General features: G+C 40.7%; 2 protein-coding genes and 1 long non-coding RNA gene across 5 annotated transcripts in view; 1 reads left to right on the forward strand and 2 right to left on the reverse strand.

The window, feature by feature from the left end:
• Window positions 1–20,870, reverse strand: part of LOC114669683 (keratin, type II cytoskeletal cochleal-like) — a gene marked incomplete at its 3' end in the record, with an annotated part of 137,214 nt that overhangs the window by 109,282 nt on the left and 7,062 nt on the right. The window lies entirely within an intron of this gene.
• On the forward strand, window positions 5,344–19,744 carry LOC127527194 (uncharacterized). Its single transcript, XR_007934496.1, has 2 exons — window positions 5,344–5,412; window positions 19,604–19,744. It is a non-coding gene; the product is annotated as an uncharacterized LOC127527194 (long non-coding RNA).
• Window positions 19,547–20,870, reverse strand: part of LOC114649108 (keratin, type II cytoskeletal 8-like) — a 41,894-nt gene continuing 40,570 nt past the window's right edge. For all 3 annotated transcript variants that reach the window (XM_051925039.1, XM_051925037.1, XM_051925038.1), the window contains exon 18: window positions 19,547–20,621. The gene's annotated coding sequence lies outside the window, so the exon portion shown is untranslated. The remainder of the gene's footprint in view (window positions 20,622–20,870) is intronic.

The raw sequence follows: 20,870 nt of genomic DNA on the forward strand, positions 1-20,870 counted from the left end.
GTGGAAAGGGGTGTATCTATGCAAAAGGATAAAGGTCCAAGTCTTTAGAGTCCTGGTGCTTCCTGTCTTGCTATATGGTTGTGAGAAATAGATGCTATCCAGTGACCTGAGAGGACGACTTGACTCGTTCAGTACTTTGTGTCTTCAGAGAATCCTTGGGTACTGCTGGTTTAACTTTGTGTGAAATGAGCAGTTGCTCATGGAGTCCTGAATGAGACACATTACCTGCATTGTGAGGGAGCATCAGTTATGGCACTACGGCCATGTGGTGCTATTCCCCAAAGGTGATCCGGCTCACATAACCCTAATTTGTTGAGGACCTGAGCTGCTAACAAGGCCAAGCAATATGCCATACCACTGCATTCTCCCCAACCTGACCTGACCTAACCTAACCTAACCTGACCTATTGTAGTTTAACAATGAGATTAATGGAAAGAACAGTTAAGGAAAACATGTCTTATTTATTTACTTAAAACTGACATTAAATAACATGAAAACATTAAAATCACCAGTCAAAGTATTACTGAGATCAAACAATGCAAACCATTTCAAAGTGGCCTATAGGATTTACGTAAAAGACCAACAAAACTATTATTGTAAGAGAAAATCTTAAAATGTTAATGCTTTAAGTTAAATCTTATATTAGTGTTTGATTAATTTGAATAGAATAGAATTTACTCATAGATAGATTATAGATTATGGTACAGCCTTTTACCCCTGAAGTTAACATGAGATAGACCCTTCTTAGCTTTATCTATGATACAGTGTATTAATTAAGTCAGTGTGTGTTTAGAATTAGTCTCATTGCTAGCAGGACTGAAAGAGCCACTTGTACTTTGTAAGTGGGACAGGTATACAGTTTTCTGACCATTTACAAATGGTTCAACTATATTAGAAAACTTAAGGAACAAACAACATATATAAACTTTAAACAGAACTTTTCTTTACTTTGCAATATCGGCTTTTTCTCTATTTCTGTGTGAACTGCCAGAATCCCGTGAAGCATACTGAAGCTGCAGAACTTTGGTATTTTTGGGTAAACACAGCTGCAATTATAATGAGAGCAATTTAAACAGACACTTACCCTTAATGTAAACAAGGTATAAATCCAAAGGGAATAAAATGCTAAGCATAATTCAACTATAGAGCATGAACATTACAGTCTGGATTAACATAAACTGCTCTGCTATAAGGTGAATTGTGCAGCCTACGAGCAAGAACAAAAATGTAACATGCTGTACTATAGTGTAAAAATCCAAATTTCTGTCAACTACTGCACAGGTAAAAATAGCATTTATAAATTTATGTTGTATGTTGCACAAAGATACAAATAAACCCAAACCAATAACATTTTTTAAAAAATTATTAACTTCAAGTTCTGCCCAGTATTGCACAAGAGATATAAGAAAAAAAAATGAAGCAATTGTGAAATTCTACTGAGGAAACTTCAAGTTGTGTGACTGAAGCATCGGTCTGTCCACAGTATCTGGCTTCAGAGCAGCCTGGTTACCTGTTACAACCGGTGCTGAAAGCCTTCCCAGAAGGACTGCTTGAAACAGGGATGCACTGGTACTTTTTTTGCAAGCTTCCCCATATTGTGTGTGTTTTCCACCACTCAAGTGGATATTCATTACTGCCCACCTCAGGTATCAATCATCAAGTTGCTCTTGATCTCTTTTTCAATGGCAATGTGCAGAGACTCTCCTCTAAATTCCTGTTTTTTTTACAGTACTGCAGCTGCTTAAAGACTTTTTTTCTTGTTTGCACCTTCCCTTGTGTCATCACTTACTCCATTTTCTGGAATAGGATGAGGAGGCAGGAATCTGTGCAAGAGTTTTATATAATAAAGAATGAAAGTGTGTTTTGGAATTGAGGACCCCAACAAAGATATCTTACGAAATAAAACACGCTCTATAGGCATGGAGTGGATGAAAGCAGAAATGGGGTAGAGGTTATCCTGAAGGAACAATTTGTCGAGTATTTTAGGGGTGAAAAGAGTTTTGGACACAGTGTTGATTAAGATCTGCTGTGGCGACACCTAACAGGAGCAGTTGAAAGAAGTAGAAGAAAATAGGCATGTACTACTTACGGAAATAAAAATTATTAGTTTGAACGGATTAATAATTCATTCCAACTGTTATATTTTTTTGCCTGACACCTATGGAGCTACATACTAGATCAATTTCACTTCAATTGCATTTTAAAGAGGGACAACAGTTTTTGCCACACCAGCTCCATACACCATGACTCATTCATCTCGATCTCAGTTTATTACCTATAGCTGTTTCAACAATGTTGTTACATTTATCTTACAATCACAGATAGAAAAATTCAATTGATCTCAATACAAAAATGAAGGTAATCAAGCAGTATGAAGGAGGAACAAAAGCAAATGTGATCACATGTGACTTTAAGTTATCCCATTGTAACTGGTATTTACCACACGCGCAGTACTGCAGCGCTCTGGATTTGAATCTGGTTAACCTCCAAAGCCTAAGTGTTGTGTCTCATAATGTGCCGGTTTTTCCAAACCGCCACAAAGAGGTAAGGAAACCACACTGAACTCCATTATCTGTTAATGTTTAATACTAACAGATAATATTTGAGTGCCCAAACTCTGCTGGTACAACTCCTTTTCTCACAGTTAACACAATGAACACTGGGAGAGGCTCACACTGATGATGTATCATGACACAGGCAAAGTGGCGTGGTTTTGATTGTTTTTTTGCAAAGTGAGTGACATACTTGATAATTATCATTTAAACAACTATTAAGATTTTATTGTAGATGATACATATTGCGAGGGCGGCATGGTGACGCCGTGGGTAGCGCTGCTGCCTCTCAGTTAGGAGACCTGGGTTCGCTTCCAAGGTCCTCCCTGCATGGAGTTTGCATGTCTGCGTGGGTTTCCTCCGGGTACTCCGGTTTCCTCCCACAGTCCAAAGACATACAGGTTAGGTGCACTGGCAATTAAAAATTGTCCCTAGTGTGTGCTTGGTGTGTGTGCGTGTGCACCCTGCGGTGGGCTGGCGCTCTGCCCAGGGTTTGTTTCCTGCCTTGTACCCTGTGTTGGCTGGGATTGGCTCCAGCAGACCTCCGTGACCCTGTAGTTAGGATATAGCGGGTTGGATACTGGATGGATGGATGGATGATACATATTGCACACTCCTATTGTATGCTTTTGTTTTTTGTGCAAACCTTCAATTATACGGGTGATCACGCAGTTACCTCAAGTCTTTATCACTGTCTTATCTTTCTTTTACAAAAGTTATAATCTGTTTAGTTTACATGTAGCAGAACAACCCATTCTCTTATCTTTCTTCTTTCACATTTGCAAATGGTGTTGTCTGTACTGATTTGTGTACAGACCCAAAGTCATATCCGAAGTATTACCTGCAGGTGGGCTGCTGCCAACCAAATGACAAACTTTGCTCAGTTAGTTTGTCACAGCAGTGCTTGTTATAAATGTTATTGCATATCAGTGGTTATAGATTGTCTGTTTTGTGTTTTGTGAGACCATTTAAAAATTAGAAATGAGTCAGAGTTGATAACGCTTACCTGTATTATGTGAAGCAAGTGCCTATTTCTGCTTTAACCAACAATTTGCAACTGCAACTGACCGATTTGCCTGTGTGTTGTGTTCCATGAGGACTTTAACTTATATTGTTTCTTGAAATACTTCAGTAACTTTATTTTGTTTAATAATAAAAATCCCCTTTTATCCATCCATTTTCTACCACTTTTCTAATCCAGGTTGCAAGGGCATTAGTCTAAGAAATGAAGAAAGGAGGCATTAAACAGTGTGACAGAGGTATAACTGGAGTAGTGTCTCTTAGCACACTGAAATGAAATGAGCTAGTGACTAAAGAAATCTTCACAACAACATACAATGGAGAGAATGGGCAGCATCAGTTACGATGGACTCTAATATTGCCATCATCATCTTTTCTGTCACCGGTGTGTCAAGGGTCAGTCCTCTAATGCTCCCAGTCTCCCTGCTGTCTGTCAGTCTCTATGCTTCTGTTTCTGTTACTACACAACAGACTAAGTGACATTGTTAGTAGTAAGAGAGCTAGATATAAAAATTTTGGATATTTTGGGCACATTGGCCCACCAGCGTCTGCCATTTTCTGACTTTTTTTCGGCCTTGTATTTTGGTTTTGTTTGTGATCTGATATTTTGTTGTGTAACACATTTTGAAAATCTATTGCTTTTTATAAAAGTTAAAATTTTATGGCATCCTTCTGTTTTAGCTTAAAAGGTAGGTGAGCTTTTTCTTTATTCATCCCAAAGTCCACTTCTTTGGCTTGTTACCAACTGTAATACCAGGGGATAAATCTTTACTTTGAATTGCCTTCTTTTCCTTCCTCTTTCACACAGGGAGTTTCTACTACAACAAGCTGGCTTGTATGATCCCAGCTGACAGGTTGATAATCTTTCTGGAACTCTTCTTAGCAGCACCCTTCAATGTGCACAGATTACCACACCCTGGGAGCACCTGATTGCCCCCAGTGGTGTGTAGAGGTGTGCTTTAATACCCAAAGCAGCCTTTATCCGTTGGGAAAACTCATTATGTGTGTATAAATATATAATAGAATGGCACTATTACACTCCAAAACTATGTCCTGCTACAGTGTTGAATGGGCTGCATCTTCTCTTGAGGCAGTTGATTGTTTTTGTTTAAACGGGGCAGTCATTTATGTTGTTGATGTCTATTCTGAGTTCTTTCTAACATTTTTTTATACTGCACTCCAGTCTGTACTTATTCTACCTTCTTATCCTTTAATGGCACTATATGTTTAAATTGATCAGTTGATGAGTGACATAGTGGCATATTGGTTATCTGCCTCTGACTTCTAGAGGTGTTGGTTCAATTTTTAGCCTTTTTGGCGTCTGTGTCAGATTTTCATGTGCTTCTCTAATTTCTCTCATTTGGTCCCTTTGGTTTATTTTCACATCTGAGAGATGTTAATGGTTGGTTAATTAGTAAACCAAAGCAGGAAACATAGGCTCTGCCGCACTGCAACCATGTAGTGTAAAAGTGGCTTCACCAAACAGATATAATCGTGATTGATTTTCAAGCATTTCTGAACTGGTTACTTCAAAACAATGGGGGAATGGTGAGATGAGAACTGATACTCATTTATGCAAGAAAGTTAAAATTCATATTCTGTTATTGTTGATATAATTGTTTTAAAAAAAGAAGGATATGTATGTACCAGTATTGTCAAATCAAAATATACAAAACAATAAAAAATAGCTTCAACAGGGTGTGTAAAGTCAATTTTAAGGTTGTTACCAACAAATGTCTGTGTTCTTTTGCTTGATGTACAATACACAATACACAAGCACATGCTTGGTCAATACAGGTTTATTGAATTATTTGCAATACAGAGCCAATCTGTTTCAGAGGTCAGTTGTTAGGGTTTTGTCTTCAGCAATTCCTCACTAATAATAATTCAGGATTATTTTAGATCGCTGATTAGTAGCAGAGCTTCCAGAACAAAGACGTTTACTTAATCATATGAATGATGGACACAAAGGCTATTCTCATGGAACAATAGCCCTAGCTAATCCTGAGTGAACAATTCATGTTAAGAAAGACACGATGCCCACTTTCAGCATCCCTCAAGGTGTCAAACAGGCTGCTTCCTTTTTCTCTGAGGAAACATTCAGAAATCCCTGAGAATTATGGCACTCGATGACCCAGCCAGTGTCAATACACACACTTCATTTAACTTGGAGTCTCCCTTGGGCAGAGCCATAGTCTTAGTAGCACCTGGTAAAACATTTTTTATTTTTGCAATGAATACAAATATATTTTGTTGGGAATGCTCAATGATGTTGTACTTTGGTTATAGCAGAATACAAGTTAAATTGTTTAGTTATTTCACTATACAGTGGAACCTCTAGATACGAGTTTAATTCGTTCCAGCACTGAGCTTGTATAGCGAATTTCTCGTATCTAGAACAAACTTCCCCATTGAAAATAATGGAAATCCAGTTAATCCGTTCCGCACCCTAAAAATATTAACATAAAAATCAATTTTCCTAACAAATAACACTGATAAATAATATATACTGTAGTCTACCTTTAATAAATAACACTGGTAAATAATATAACTGATTATTAAAAGAATCAAAACAGGTGCTTATTCTCTGTTAGCCTCAGCGTCTCATCTGCTTCTCCCATGCGGGCTCTGCAACAGGCGAGACACTCTTAATGCAGCTGACCTTCTCTACACCGGCCTGCTTCAGCTGTTTGGCTCGCCTGTTCAGGTCACTGTTCAGCTACACGCGAGCCTGCACTCGCTCGCTCTCCCGCACCGACTTCCGACTTCCTACTGCTGCTGCTTCCTGCCTCCTCCTGCAACCTCCGTTCTTTCTTCTCTTCTCTTCTCTTCTCTCCTCTCCTCTCCTCTCCTCTCCTCTCTTTTACTTCTTCTCCCCCTTAACCGGCTCGCGCTTCTCTATTATGCGGGGAGGACATGGCAGCTGCAGCCCATCAGCCACAGGAACAATCATGGATGTGGGCAGTTTCCCACCTGTGCACTTAGGTGAGAAACGCAGACACCGCAGCTCGCCCTGCGGCTCGCTACTGCTACCACGCCCCCTCGCTAAGCCGCGAGCTATACCCACAGCCTGGCTCGTTACGCGAGCCAATGCTCGTATTTAGATATGAATTTTTCACTCATACTTTCCTCTTATCTTGAATTTCTCGTATACAGAGGTGATCGTATCTCGAGGTTCCACTGTACTTTAAAAACACTCTAATATAGTGAAGTGTGCTGATATGTAATCAAGTGTGTTCTCTGCAGATTCTGGCCTATTTCTTGAAATGAGGAAGAGCTTCACAAAAATATCTGCTTGCCCACAGGTTATGGATAGAAATTGAGCAAGTCAGCAGTTTTACTTACTGGCTGGGAGAAAAAATAGAGGAAATTTCTATAGATTCATGAATTGTAGTCCTGAAAGTGTACAGATCAGGGGCCTCATGTATAACGGCGTGCGTAGAACTCACACTATAACATGGCGTAAGCACAAAAGCGGGAATGTGCGTACGCACAGAAAAATCCAGATGCAGGAATCTGTACGTACGTAAACTTTCACGTTCTTCCACTACATAAATCCAGATCAGCGTGAAAAGTAACGCACGTGCACGCGCCTTCTGTCCCGCCCCAACTCCTCCCAGAATTACGCCTCTTTGAATATGCAAATCAATATAAATAACCTTCTGTGAAAAGACAATGGGAAAAGCACGGGGGGAAATATAAGAATTTCAGCGAATACCAAGTGGAGGCAAAGGAAAAACGTACTGTTTGTTGGTTTAAAAAGTGGTATAATCAACAAAAGAAAGTTGATCGAGTGACAGAGTGTCGGAGAAACTCGAAGGCTCAAGTTCACAAAGTCGCACAGTGCCCGAAATAAAAAAGAAATCACATATCAAAGTCGCCGTGAAAAGGCGACTCGTAGCGGACCGTCTGAGTGCCATATGAAAGCTTATTAGGGTACAGACAAAAAAAATAGGCACACAGTGGGGAAAAAAGCACGAAATGTCAACTTTAATCTCGAAATTTCCACTTTAATCACGTAGTTTATTTTGCCATTAAAGTAGAACATCATAAACTTCATCTTAAAATCGTTTAATTTACTAGTTTCTCAAATCTCATTGTAACTAAAGTAGCACATTAAATGCTTTGTTCTGTATTTGATCTTCTATGTGCTCTATATGTGTGAATCACTACCTGGTTCTTAAGTGGGTTTTCTCTTTCTCCGACAGGACACATAATCCATTACATTCGTGATATTACAGCTCTCTGAATAATTAAAATACTGAGATGTATATGTGATATCTTTTTCATGATGATAGGAATGAAAGCATGTTATTAAACATGGGAACACGGTGGCGCAGTGCTTGTTCATGTCTCACGCAAGAGGCTTGCTGCGCCATGCGCGACCTTCAATGAAATAATTTATTACAGAAGTACTGTCTCTTTCAAACGTACTAACCTCCAATTCCTGTCCTTACTTTTCTTTCTTCAAAAACCCAATCGTCACACAATCAGCTATGTAATAGACGTGAAGCCATCTGTAAGCATAAAACGCCGATTCTTCAAAACTTTTAAGGAACATTGAAATATCTTCATAGTACATGTTTAATTATTATATCCGTCTATCCTTCCAGTGTCGCGTCAGCACCAGCAAGAATACAACGCAATGTAGGAACAATCCCTGAACTAGCTAGCGCTGCGGCACCGTGTCCTCACATGTTTAATTATTAACAATACAGATTATTTAAATGAAGTTAAAGTTTTATCTGTATAATATAATCAACATATTTTGCTGCATTTCATCTTAAAAATGAATACCGTCATCATATGTAAATACGCCCTTTATAAAGTGGCGCAGGTTGTGCAATATTATAACTGTAGTGCACGTTTACAGTGAGGTGATTGTACTTATAAGTAAACAGTTCTACAAGGAGCACTTGATGGACTGATTGAGTGCATTTAGAGTTCTTGGGATGAAACTTTTTCTAAACCGCGAAGTCCGTACTGTGAAGTCTCTAAAGCGTTTTGCCGTGGCTCAGGCAGCGTCTGCTTCATGCTGTACACCGATATTTCTCTTTCCGATCAGCTGCTGTTGTGATTCCCCACTCAGATACAGTGATATAAATACTCCGAGTGGTGCAGTGAGAGTAATATGGAAAAAGATGATCTGCTGTGACAATCCTTAACGGGAGCAGCTGAAAGAAAAAGATGCAGTGAGAATTACAACGCTAAAGCAGTTATGGTATTTGGAATACTATGGCTATTCCCTGGACCATTATATTGCTGCAGGTTAATTACAATCAGATGCATTACACTAATAAACAATATGCAGTTAGTTTCCAGTATATTCCAGTAGTTTCCTGTAGGTGGTGATCTCAATGTCCAGGCCCAGCTTGACATTCATCAGCTCCTGGTATTCACGGACCTGCAGGGCCATATCTTGTTTGGCTTTCTGCAAGGCGGCCTCCAGATCAGCGATGCGGGCCTTTGCATCTTTCACTGCCAGCTCTCCACGTTCCTCGGCTTCAGCGATTGCAGTCTCCAAGTTCGCTCTCTGCATGGAAATAAACAATTTAACGATGTTTGAATTGGTAAACATTATGAAGTGGGGTTTTGGAGTATACTTGATAATCATATAAACTGATTCTTAGCCAGAACGCATCAGGGCACAAAAAGAAAATCTTTCTGTGAGTTATACAAGTTTATATAAAATGGTTGAACTGTTGTGATGAGAACCAGTTGTTCAGTGCAGTTTGTTTCTGTAACTAATGACAAGAGAATAAGAAGTTAATGGCTTACCTGTCCCTTGAGTGCTTCAATTTCAGCTCTCAGTCGGTTGATCAAACGGTTCAGGTCTGATATTTCAGATTTGGTGTTTTTCAGGTCATCACCGTGTTTTCCAGCTGACGTTGCCATCTCCTCATACTATAAAAACAGTAAAAGTCCTCAGATGTCTATGCATTGGTATGTGAATCCCTTTCTTTTCTCTTCTGTCCTGTCTGGGTCTAATAATAATACGGCACATTTCTCTTTTCCTTACCTTCTGCTTGTACCAGTTCTCAGCCTCTGCTCAGCTACAATTCTCAATGTCTTCATACTGAGCGCGCACTTCTGCCACGATGGCGTTCAGATCGAGATTGCGGCTGTTGTCCATCTCTAAAATCACTGAGGTGTCTTTAACCTGATTCTATAATTCGTTGAGCTCCTGTGATTACAAGCCAGAGAAAACATTAGCAACTTGTGATGTCTAAGTGTTCAATTATGTCATATCATTGTGACAATTAAGAAGATTACCGCATCGTAGAGGGCACGCAAGAAGTTAATCTCATCTTGAAGTGCCTCGACCTTGGCCTCCAGTTCAACCTTGTTCATGTAAGCACCATCAACATCCTAGAGACAAGAAAGGACAAGTGAGCACTGCAAATGTGGACTGTTCAGCTGGCATCAGCTTTCATTATTACCCAAATTTGAGTGGCATGCACCATTTTTCTGAATGTAATTTTAACACATTCCATGATCCTATGCTATTTAAAAGGATTCACAAAAGTTTGAATTATATTTTAATTGTAAAAATGCATATTTGTACCTTTTTCAGCAGGACAAAATCATTTTCCACTGCAGCCCTTTTGTTGATTTCATCTTCATACCTGAGTAAAGATCAAAGTATTTAGTCACTTTTCCATTGCCTGAATAAGTACACGGTGTCTAGGAGGGTGTTTTACAGGCATGAGCAGCTAGGAGGAGACCCCGGGGAAGACCCAGGACTCACTGGTAGGATTATATCTCCATACAGCCTGCGAATGCCTTAGGATCCCACAGTATGAGTTGGCAAGTGTGGCCGGGGAAGGGAAAGTATGGGCATCACTGTTATGACTGTTGACCCAAGTGACCTGGCTTCAGATATGCAGTGGAGAATGAAAGAATGAATGAATGATTTGTAATTATATTCAGTCACATTTTAAATTTATTGGTTTATCACAGTTTCTTATGACCCTGAATGGAATGAACCCAAAAAATGTATATTTAAGTTTCCCAAGTATATAATATTTAAAAAATAACAACAGTTTAACAATTACTCTTGTTCAGTTTAAAATTGAAATAGGAATGCTCATGAATTATTATTGCAGTTTTTGGCAAGATTGGTTATTTGACTTTGGTCTGATTTTTTTAAGAGCTTTTAGGCCATCCATGTATTTATTGATTTTTTTAAACCCACCCAGTCCATTACATGGTTGTGGGCATCCAGAGCCTATCCAAGTAGCAGGCAGGATTCAAATCCAGGTGGGATGCCAGTTCATCAAAGGCCACAGTCATGTACACCTCCACACTTACACTGACTGGGCCAAATTAGCATCAACAGTTAACCATACTACACATAAAAGACCCATGGGGGCAAGGGAAGTACTTGCAAACTAAACAGGTAGTGGCAGCAAAAATCAAAGTTTAGTCCGTGGAGCTGTGATCAAGCATGATGGTGACAATGTGGTGATTCACCTCTAATAATAATAATAATTTACATATATGTAACTCTTTTTTCACTACTTGGAGTATTTTAGATAGACAGAAGGGAACCACCACCAATGTGTAGTATCCACCTGAATGATGCAGCGGCAGCCATTTTATGCTTTTACCTTCACTACACATTAGCTATTAGTTAGTGTAGGATTGAAAGAGAGTGAGTGTTAGAGACAAGGGATGATTATGGGGCCAGAATGGTCCACCCATGGTGGGCATTTTAGCCAGGATATCAGGAATACTCTACTCTTTTCAAACGATCCCCAGGGATCTTTTATGACCACAGAGAGTCAGAGCCTTGCTCATCTGAAGTACAGAGCCATTTCTACATCACCATCTCCCCTGTCACTGCACTGGGGCATTGGGATCCACACACAAGCCACAGGGTAAGCGCCCCCTGCTGGCCTCACCAACACCTCTTTCATCAACAACCCAAGCTGTCCCTAGTTATTCTCCCGTTCTACACATGCATAGTTTCAGGTGCATTATATTTTGTTTTATGTATCAAGAGTGTTAAATGATAATATCTTGTTTTTCTTCTCAGATACTCTTCCCTTTGTCTCACTAAAAATCCCAGTGTTATATATTGGGTGGAGACTCCATGAATCTGCAGCTGGCACATTACACTTTCAGCATTACTGATATTTGCACTTTGTGTTGTAGTATACTGTACTTTACTTTTTTGAACCAATAGTTTTCCTTTTCCCTCTTAGTTCTTTTGTGCTTGTAAATGATGTATGCTTTAATTATGTCTGTAATCTCATTATAGCTCTTATACAAATAATATTGAACTATATTCCACGAACAGATGCAAAAATTTAATTGAAGTAATTTAAAGAACAGTTTTTCAATCGTTCCCTTCCCCACAGAACTCCATTCCAGAGATCTTTACAGGTATATTTCATTTATTTAATTTCTCTATAGCACTAGCAGGTTAAGCTATTCAGAAAGAGTTACATAATGTTTGTATTATTTTTAGACAGAACAAAACATTCATCCTTAAATCAGCTCATTTTCGGTTTGCAAGGCAGAACCCAGCAATTGTAGAGCTTACCCATGCAAACCCCTGCACTGGGCCTGATTTAGGTTCACACATCAATACATTGATTTATAAAACTGTTTTCAGGGGGATTCAGATGGTCTCACAAATCCATTAATTAACTTACTTTGTCAATGAAGGAGGCAAAGCGATTGTTGAGGGTCTTGATCTGCTCCTTTTCCTGGGCTCAGACTTGGGATCGATTTTCAGGTTGAATGGGGCCAGTAAACTCTGGTTAACGGTAACTGCTGTGATTGCGGGTATTGGTACACCCATTCCACCAAAATGTTCGCCACCAAATCCTCCACTGAGTCCGCCACCAAGTCCGCTAGCGAATCCGCCACCTAATCCTCCTCCTCCACCACCACCACCAAATGATGATACCATTGCACCCCCAAAACCACCCACATAGCTGCCAGAACTTGAGAATGAACTGCTAACAGAAGCTGCCCTGGACCTGGGCACTAAACTCATTCTTAGCCGGCCAGTTGGCTCAATCATTGATTGAAAGGTTCCTCGTCCCCCACCGCTCCTCATACTACTGGTCATGCTCTGTCTCATTTTTGCCTTTCACTAGTCAGTCTAATCTAATTGGTGCAAACAAACTAGATAAAGAACTGAGACTAGAGCAAGCTGTGAGAAAGATTCTGGCCAAGAGCAGTCCGCAGCCCCAGAAGGAGTGTCAGTCCCTCTGTGATGCCTACAGAGGTGAGCTCTTTTATAGCTTAGTTCTGCCCATTCCAGAAGGCGGGCCTACCCCTCCTACTGCCTTGCCCTGCTCTGGACCTTCCCATCTGAATGAATAAGTATCAGAGTGGTACTAGGGTGTTGTACTGTGTTAGCCATTATGAATGTAGTGAAAAGTCAAGCAAAATGACACCTTTTATTGGCTAACTACCCAATAAAAGGTGTCATTTTGCTTGACTTTTCACTACTATCAGTGTGATGTAAGAGGTGTAAACTGATAAGCCGGGACACCCCCAAGCAAATGACAGTCTACCAGGGAGAGAGCAAAGTCAGAGTGGTGGCTGATGTGGGAAGGGCACAGCTGGCTGCTGTTTCATTGCTGGACAGAAGAGGCAGCTCCTAGTGGAATCAGGAAAAAACTCTGTACTGGTCCCCCAAGGAACTCTGCCACAGATCCTAGATATTTCTCCTTTTTGCAGAATGTATCTTTCATACACTTTCCTGCTGTAATACTCATCAAACATTTCCTCCTTGTTGCTCTAAAAAATCTGAAATGAATGTCAATAGAGCTGTAAGAATTGCAAAATGAAAAGAAAAATGTCACTTGTTTCTCGCCCTCACTAAAGAGTTTATAGCATTTGGAGCAGCAAAGTTGTTTGAATTTGTAATACTTTTCATTAACTTATAAAGAAGCCATTGTCCTTAGAAAAACGCAAAACTACTGAATTAACTTTTTTATTGGAAATATTTCTGTGCTTCATTGCTAAATTAAGCAAATGCTGTTTGAACAAATCTATTTAAATGCTTAACTCTTCAGAGCCAAGTGTTGTATCTGATTGAAAGAGACCCTCATTTCCAAGATAAATAACATTGTGAAACCCATTTTAATTAATTCTGCCTATCCTGGCAACATTGAGCACAACATAGGAACAAGTCTGGGGGATGGGAGGGGGTGGGGTGAGCCAATCATAGAGCCCACACACAGAATGTACAGTTACCAGTTAGCTCAACATGCACAGCTCTGGAAGTGTGGAAGGAAAAGACAAACATGAGCAGAAAGAGCTTTGTGTTGTATTTTATCATAACATAACGTTCTTCACCCCATGTCATCAATTCAGGATCCCAGAGGGCCGGAGTCGACCCCAGCAGCACTGGGCGCATTGTCAGCTCATTCACGCACCCACATTACCCAGAGGACAATTTAGTCACCAGTTTATCTAATGCACATTCTTAGGATGTGCAGTGAAGTATTTTTGCTGAACAGGAGTTTGATACCTTTCAAGTAAAGAAAACTGTTAACTCTGAAATATACACATTTTTGAGTGATAACATTAAAAGGGAAATTTCCTTTTGTGTTTTTTACTTAAGTATTTCACAGAAAGGTAAATGACCAATAAAAAAGTCTTCTGGACATTTCTTAGTTTGCTTCTTGTGTGGATAAGCCTGACTAACCAGTCCTGACTTGTGGGTTTCTTCGTACATAATGTCTCATGGCTGGAGAGCCTCTGCTTTCCAAGCCTCCTGGATGTCACTGGGATTGTTAAATACTGGCAATTAAGTTACATTTTTCCTTTACTTTCTTGTTTTCCCATCTCTCCTAAAGGATTTGTACTTTTTTTTTAACAAAAACACAAAGTCAAGAGTGAGTCACACCTGGGAAATGGATGATGGGAAGGAGACAGAAGCTGCACAGTGTCAGTATGACATAAAGAAAAGGCAACGTGTTCTCTTTGACAGAGTCACTTCAGCAGCAGGCAGATATTAAAAATACTCATCTAGTGTGCAGTGTAAGGAGCTCTCAACCCTTAAGAGAAACCTGAAGGCGACCATTAAAAGGGGCTCAGGACCGGCATGCTCTTTTTAACAGAGCAGCTGCAGTTTATATAGTTGTACCTGTAGAGCGGGTACCTGACTCTAAATACCACATGCCAATGAAACTGCTGCAGAGAAAGTCGGGCCATCCGTCATCTTTCTCAACCTACTTTTTCCATTGCATGGCCGTGGGCATCCCGGTGCAATGCAAGAACCTTAATCAAATCGGACAAATAGGTCTGTCATGCAGCACACTCGCCCAGATATCCTCACACACTCAGTTTATGAAATCTGTGACAGTGTCTGGTGGTAGGCCCATATGAACACAGAGGGGATTTGCAGTTCTACCTGGAAGGTAATCTAGCCAGGTGAGATGGCAGATAAGCATAATAATTCAGTTCATTTCTGTTTAGTATTATATAGTACTCTCCCTGGTATTGCTCTACCACACATTAATGAAAAGTCAGATAATATTAAGGAAATACACAATATTATTACAAGGCTTTGGCCAGATGGAAATTAAACCTCATGGCTGCATGTTCACTATGTGACCCTGAACAAGTCATTTAACCTGCCTGTGCTCCAAATAGTAATCATACATATTGTCACGCTTGGGTCACAGATTTGCACAGAGAAACAGGAGGTTGTAGAAAAAAAAGGAACTTTATTCAAAGCACTGCAAACAAACATTTGTCTCTTTTCAAAAGTTTAAACAACGTGCTCCATGACAAGTCAGAGATGATAGTTCGGCCAGGTGCAGAGAATGTCAGAGAGAGAGAGAGAGAAACAACGCTAGATCTCACGAAGGGTTATTGGCAGGTGCCTCTAGAGGCTGGCAGTTGTGAGAAAACAGCATTCGTGACTCCTGACGGACTTCATGAGTTTACGAGACTCCCGTTTGGTCTTCATGGGGTACCTCTAACTTTCCAGCATATGATGGATCAGATCCTGCGTCCTCATTCTGAATATTCCGGGGCGTACCTTGATGATGTTGTGATTTTCAGCAATGATTGGCAAACTCATTTAGAGCGACTTCAAGCTGTTCTTGAAAGCTTGAGACAGGCTGGCCTTACTGCTAACCCAAAGAAATGTAAACTGGGTATGTCCAGGCCCGGTCTTAGGTATTATGGGGCCCTAGGCGAAAGGGGGGTCCAGGGGCCCCCTAAGGGGGGCAGAGCCCCCCTGGAAGCTCTGTGAAATGCGTGAAAATTAGACCAAGGAGTCGATCCGGGGCCCCCTGGACGCCGGGGCCCTAGGCGGTCGCCTACTTCACCTATGCCTAAGACCGGGCCTGATTGGGACAAATAATGCTGTAGTATATTTAAGTATATATGACAATTGCTCACTCGGACAATTTGTTTTGGGGGCCCCCAAGAAGGCGGGGGCCCTAAGCTATAGCTTGTGTAGCTTATACGTAAATCCTGCACTGGGTATGTCTGAGACTCATTACTTAGGTTATTCTATGGGCAGGGGTTTACTTCGGCCACAGTTAAGGAAAGTGGAAGAGATGCTTGCTTACCCGCGACCAAAAAACACAGAAACAGATACGCACCTTTCTGGGGCTTGCTGGTTACTACAGAAGGTTCATCCCTAACTTTGCACATAGGGCTGCTCCTATTTCAGAACTTACAAAAGGCAGGAGAAACCGCCCTATTTTATGTACAGAAATTTGTGAACGTTCCTTCTGTGATTTGAAAACTGCTTTGTCTACTTATCCGGTTCTGCGAAATCCCGATTTCTCAAAGGATTTTGTCTTACAAACGGACGCAAGTGAGTTTGGTGTAGGCGCAGTTCTGTCACAGATTTTTGATAGAGAAGAGCACCCTATCACATATTTATAGGAAATTACTTCCTAGGGAACGCAATTATTCGACAATTGAGAAGGAATGCTTGGCGATTAGATGGGCTGTCGAAGCGCTTCGTTATTACTTATGGGGTCGAAGTTTCACTTTGGTAACTGATCATGCTCCACTTCAATGGTTATACCATCAGAAAGATACAAACTCTCGTCTCATGAGATGGTTTCTAGGCTTACAACCTTACAGTTTTACGGTAAAGCATCGACCAGGCTCTAAGCACGTCAACGCAGACGTATTATCATTGCTGTATGAACCTGGTACAGAGAGTCGCTTGATTCACAAGAATGTGAATAAAGCTGAGGACAGGGGTGTAAGCTGGAGCGCTGATCGCACCCTCAGAGGACACAGACGCCCCTGGGAAAACCCCTGAAACAGCTGACAGTCTACCTTCACATTGCTCCTTACCCTTCTTACTTGCGCGATAAACATCTCACGCGGTACTCCGCTTACTTAAAAGCCTTGTGCTGCGCCTGTCAACTTTGGAATTGGTTGTTTTGTTTCTATCTCTATCTCTGACATTCTGGGAAATGGGGGGGGGGTTTGCGGACTGGATTGGGGGTGTCTCCTGCAGTCTCTCTGGAGAGATTGGGTTCAATATCTAATTGGGGCTCTAGATTATTCCCGACCGCCACTAGTTCTCCTCCTTCTTACCCCCACTAAGCTCCACAGGGAGCTCGATGACTGGTGTGCGACATTCAGTAATTTAATCTAGGAAAAAGGGCATTTCTTCTGCCTATCAGTAATGGCCAGGGGCAGGAGTCCAAAACGGTAGACCAAACTTTAAAGTGGCGACCCTTATAAGTAAAAGGAAAAAGCAATGTCTGATAGTCTTTAACATCACCATGTACACAACGTATCTTTACAGTCTCAGTGTCACTAAGGCATCTGTCATCAAGACAGTCCCGTCTGGCAACACAAAGGTCACTGCTCGAGTCCAATAATGCTGAGATCTCTCGGTTCCCCAACTTCACCGAGATTAACAAGCCATTTTTTTTATCTGGAGAATAGGGAATATTTGAGCAACAAACCTCGGCCAATCCAATTTTCATTAATTAAGCTGGAGACATGCGACATTCTCTCGCCAAGTGGCTGGGTTGATCACACCGGAAACATCTTTGGTCAGCTCCACTGCCATAATATAGCCTGCGACGTCTTCGGCCTGCTCCTGTCTCACCAGATATGGGCACCTCCTCAAGAACCGGATTCCTCAGAAGCCTTCCTGACCCCATTCGATTGTCAGGTCCTGCAGCTTGTCTTTGCTCTAGCCGTCGATCAAAGTGACGAGAATGTCCTGGACGCTCCCTCGTAGGTTGTGAAACAGCACCAAATCCACCATTCTTTCTCCAAGCGGTCTGAGAACCTTCCAATCGTCTGGACATAATCGATAATGATTCCACATCATGACGCAGAAATTCATCTCGAAGAACTGCAGGTATCCCGGCCAATAATATATTCATGACAACTATCTCCTCAATTCGCTCCACCACGTCTCCCTCAAACCAGCAATGCACTTTATGAATCAAATCTTGAATTTGTGCACAGATGGGACCATCCATGTTTAGGTTCCAGTTGTTAAGTGCAAAACCTTTAGCCAAAAAAGTAAGTCTTACGTAAAACAATTTGTTGTTTTAGGAAATTATAATCGCCGAGCTTATCGCGAGACAAAAAAGGTGTGATGAGGGGTGGGTCATCCTCTAGATCGTAAGGAAGTGAAACATTCTGAGCGATTTGAAACAACTCCTCGGCATCCATCTGTGCAACTACTCCTGGTACCACTTGTCACGCTTGGGTCACAGATTTGCACAGAGACACAGGAGGTTGTAGAAAAAAAGGAACTTTATTCAAAGCACTGCAAACAAACATTTGTCTCTTTTCAAAAGTTTAAACAACATGCTCCATGACAAGTCAGAGATGACAGTTCTGCCAGGAGCAGAGAATGTCAGAGAGAGAAGCAAAACAACCAGTTCCAAAGTTGACAGGCGCAGCACAAGGCTTTTAAGTAAGAGGAGTACCACGTGAGAGGTTTATCGCGCGTTATAGCGCAAGTAAGAAGGGTAAGGAGCAATGTGAAGGTAGACTGTCAGCTGTTTCAGAGGTTTTCCCAGGGGCGTCTGTGTCCTCTGAGGGTGCGATCAGCATTCCAGCTTACAATATGTTAACGCTTATCACAGCTCTGCAGGTGAGGTGTTCACTATTAAATGGATATCTATAGAGTACTTTGTATCAGTTTGTTAACTTAATAGCATAGCAATTATAAAACAATATGACAACTATGGTCAGGTTGCCTGGTGATTCCCAAATGCTCCCTTTGTGGTTGTATGAATGAGTAGGTACTATGATGGCCTGGCACCCTACCCACAAAGGTTTCCTGCCTTGCCCAGTGCTGCTGAGATAGGCTCCCATGACCCTAAATTGGATCAAGCGGGTTTCAGAAACTTTTTAAATTGTACTGTAGCTCACTGCAAAGTGTCTTTTAATGGTTCTTACAGTAGAAAGGTGGTCAATAAAATATAAAGAAAAATTATTTATAGGAACACTTTAATGTTCTTTTGAAACATTTCACTGCATAGCTGAGCCTTACATTCTGCACATACAAATCAGTAATTTATATTAAAATATGTCACAGTAGAAGAATCAGAGTGATGACATCTTCAAGTGACATGTCTAAGCTTAATGTCATCAGTCCTTGGTGCTTCCATTGTCTTTACCCGTTTAATCCAATAACAGGCTTCCAGGGAGCAGAACCTTAAGTAGAATAGGATTGCTAATCAATGACAAGTATTTTCTTTATTCCACATTCAAACATGTAGTAAATGAACAGGTTACTTCAATGCGATGGTGAAATGAGAACTGATATTCATTTAGGCAAAAAAGATACAATTCATGTTCTGTTATCATTGAGATAATTGTGTAAAAAAAGGATATGTACTAGTATAGTCAAATTAAAATATATAAAACAAATAAATAATAACTTCAACAAGCTGTGTAAGGTCATTTTTAAGGTTTTCACCAACAATTAAAATGAAATGTCTGTGTACTTGGCTTGATGTACCCATAAATATCAAACAACACACCAGCACATGTTTGGTCAATACAGGTTTATTGGATTGTTTGCAATACAGAGCCAATCTGTTTCAGAGGTCGGTTGTTAGGGTTTTCTCTTCAGCAATTCCTCAGTAATAATAATCAGGATTATTTCAGATGACTGATTAGTAGCAGAACATCCAGAACAGAGAAGTTTACATAATCGTATGAGTGATGGACACAAAGGCTGTTCTCATGGAACAATAGGCCTAGCTAACCCCGAGTGCTCAATGCATGTTAAGAACAACACGATGCCCACTTTCAGCATCCCTCAAGGTGTCAAACAGGCTGCTTCCTTGTACTCTGAGGAAACATTCAGAAGTCCCTGAGAATTATGGCACTCGATGACCCAGCCAGTGTCTATACACACACTTCATCTCACTTGATCTCATTGCTTCTTTGTAGTCTAGCATGTGGCAACTCCTTGGAGTCTCCCTTGGGCAGAGCCATAGTCTTAGTAGCACCTGGTAAAACATCTTTTATTTTTTCATTGAATACAAAACTATTTTGTTGGGAATGCTCTATAAGGTTGCACTTTGCTTATAACAAAATACAAATTCAATTGTTTCATGATTTCACTATACAGTAAAAACACTGTAAAGTAGTGAAGTGTGCTGATATGTAATCAAGTGTGTTCTCTGCCAATCCTGACCTATTTCTTGAAATGAGGAAGAGCTTGACCAAAATATCTGCTTGCTCACAGGTTATGGATAGAAACTGAGCAAGTCGGCGCTTTTTCTTAGGGGCTGGGAGAAAAAAGAGTGGAAAGTTCTACATATTCATGAATTGTAGTTCTGAAAGTGTACAGACCAGGTTCACTTGATCAGATGTGAAGTGTTGGGTGGCAGCAGGAACTAAACCAGAAAACTGAGTGTGTGGGACTTGTCCCCATATTTAGGAAATTCTGCTTAGTGTTCTGCCAGAAAGCCTTCTTTATAAATGTTGAGAGGATCTTTAGTTATGGTCAATGCTTATATTGCGTGATCTTCTGTTGTGGTGTTCCTAATTGTTTTGTTATCTGTTAACATGACCTTGTTAAGGATGACTTAGTTTTATTGTCTAATAGTACATAACCTTTCCAAATCCCATCTCACTGTGTCACATCTATGATGTTCTCCAGCTGACAATAAGTATGTTTTTTGGGTGTGTGAGCTAATAAGATAAACTAAGACAAGGAAAAAGCATTTAGAACAAACTCAGATTGTTGAATGTGTTGTGTGGTACTTTGTCAGGAAAGAGGAAGTTTGTGTGCTAACGTCCTGCTTGAGTTACGCTGCTTGAGGAACTTGAAATGCGTCCCCCACCCATTGAGAGGCCACCGCC

Source organism: Erpetoichthys calabaricus, chromosome 3 (genome assembly GCF_900747795.2).
Source record: "Erpetoichthys calabaricus chromosome 3, fErpCal1.3, whole genome shotgun sequence".
NCBI classification, from domain to species: Eukaryota; Metazoa; Chordata; class Cladistia; order Polypteriformes; family Polypteridae; genus Erpetoichthys; species Erpetoichthys calabaricus.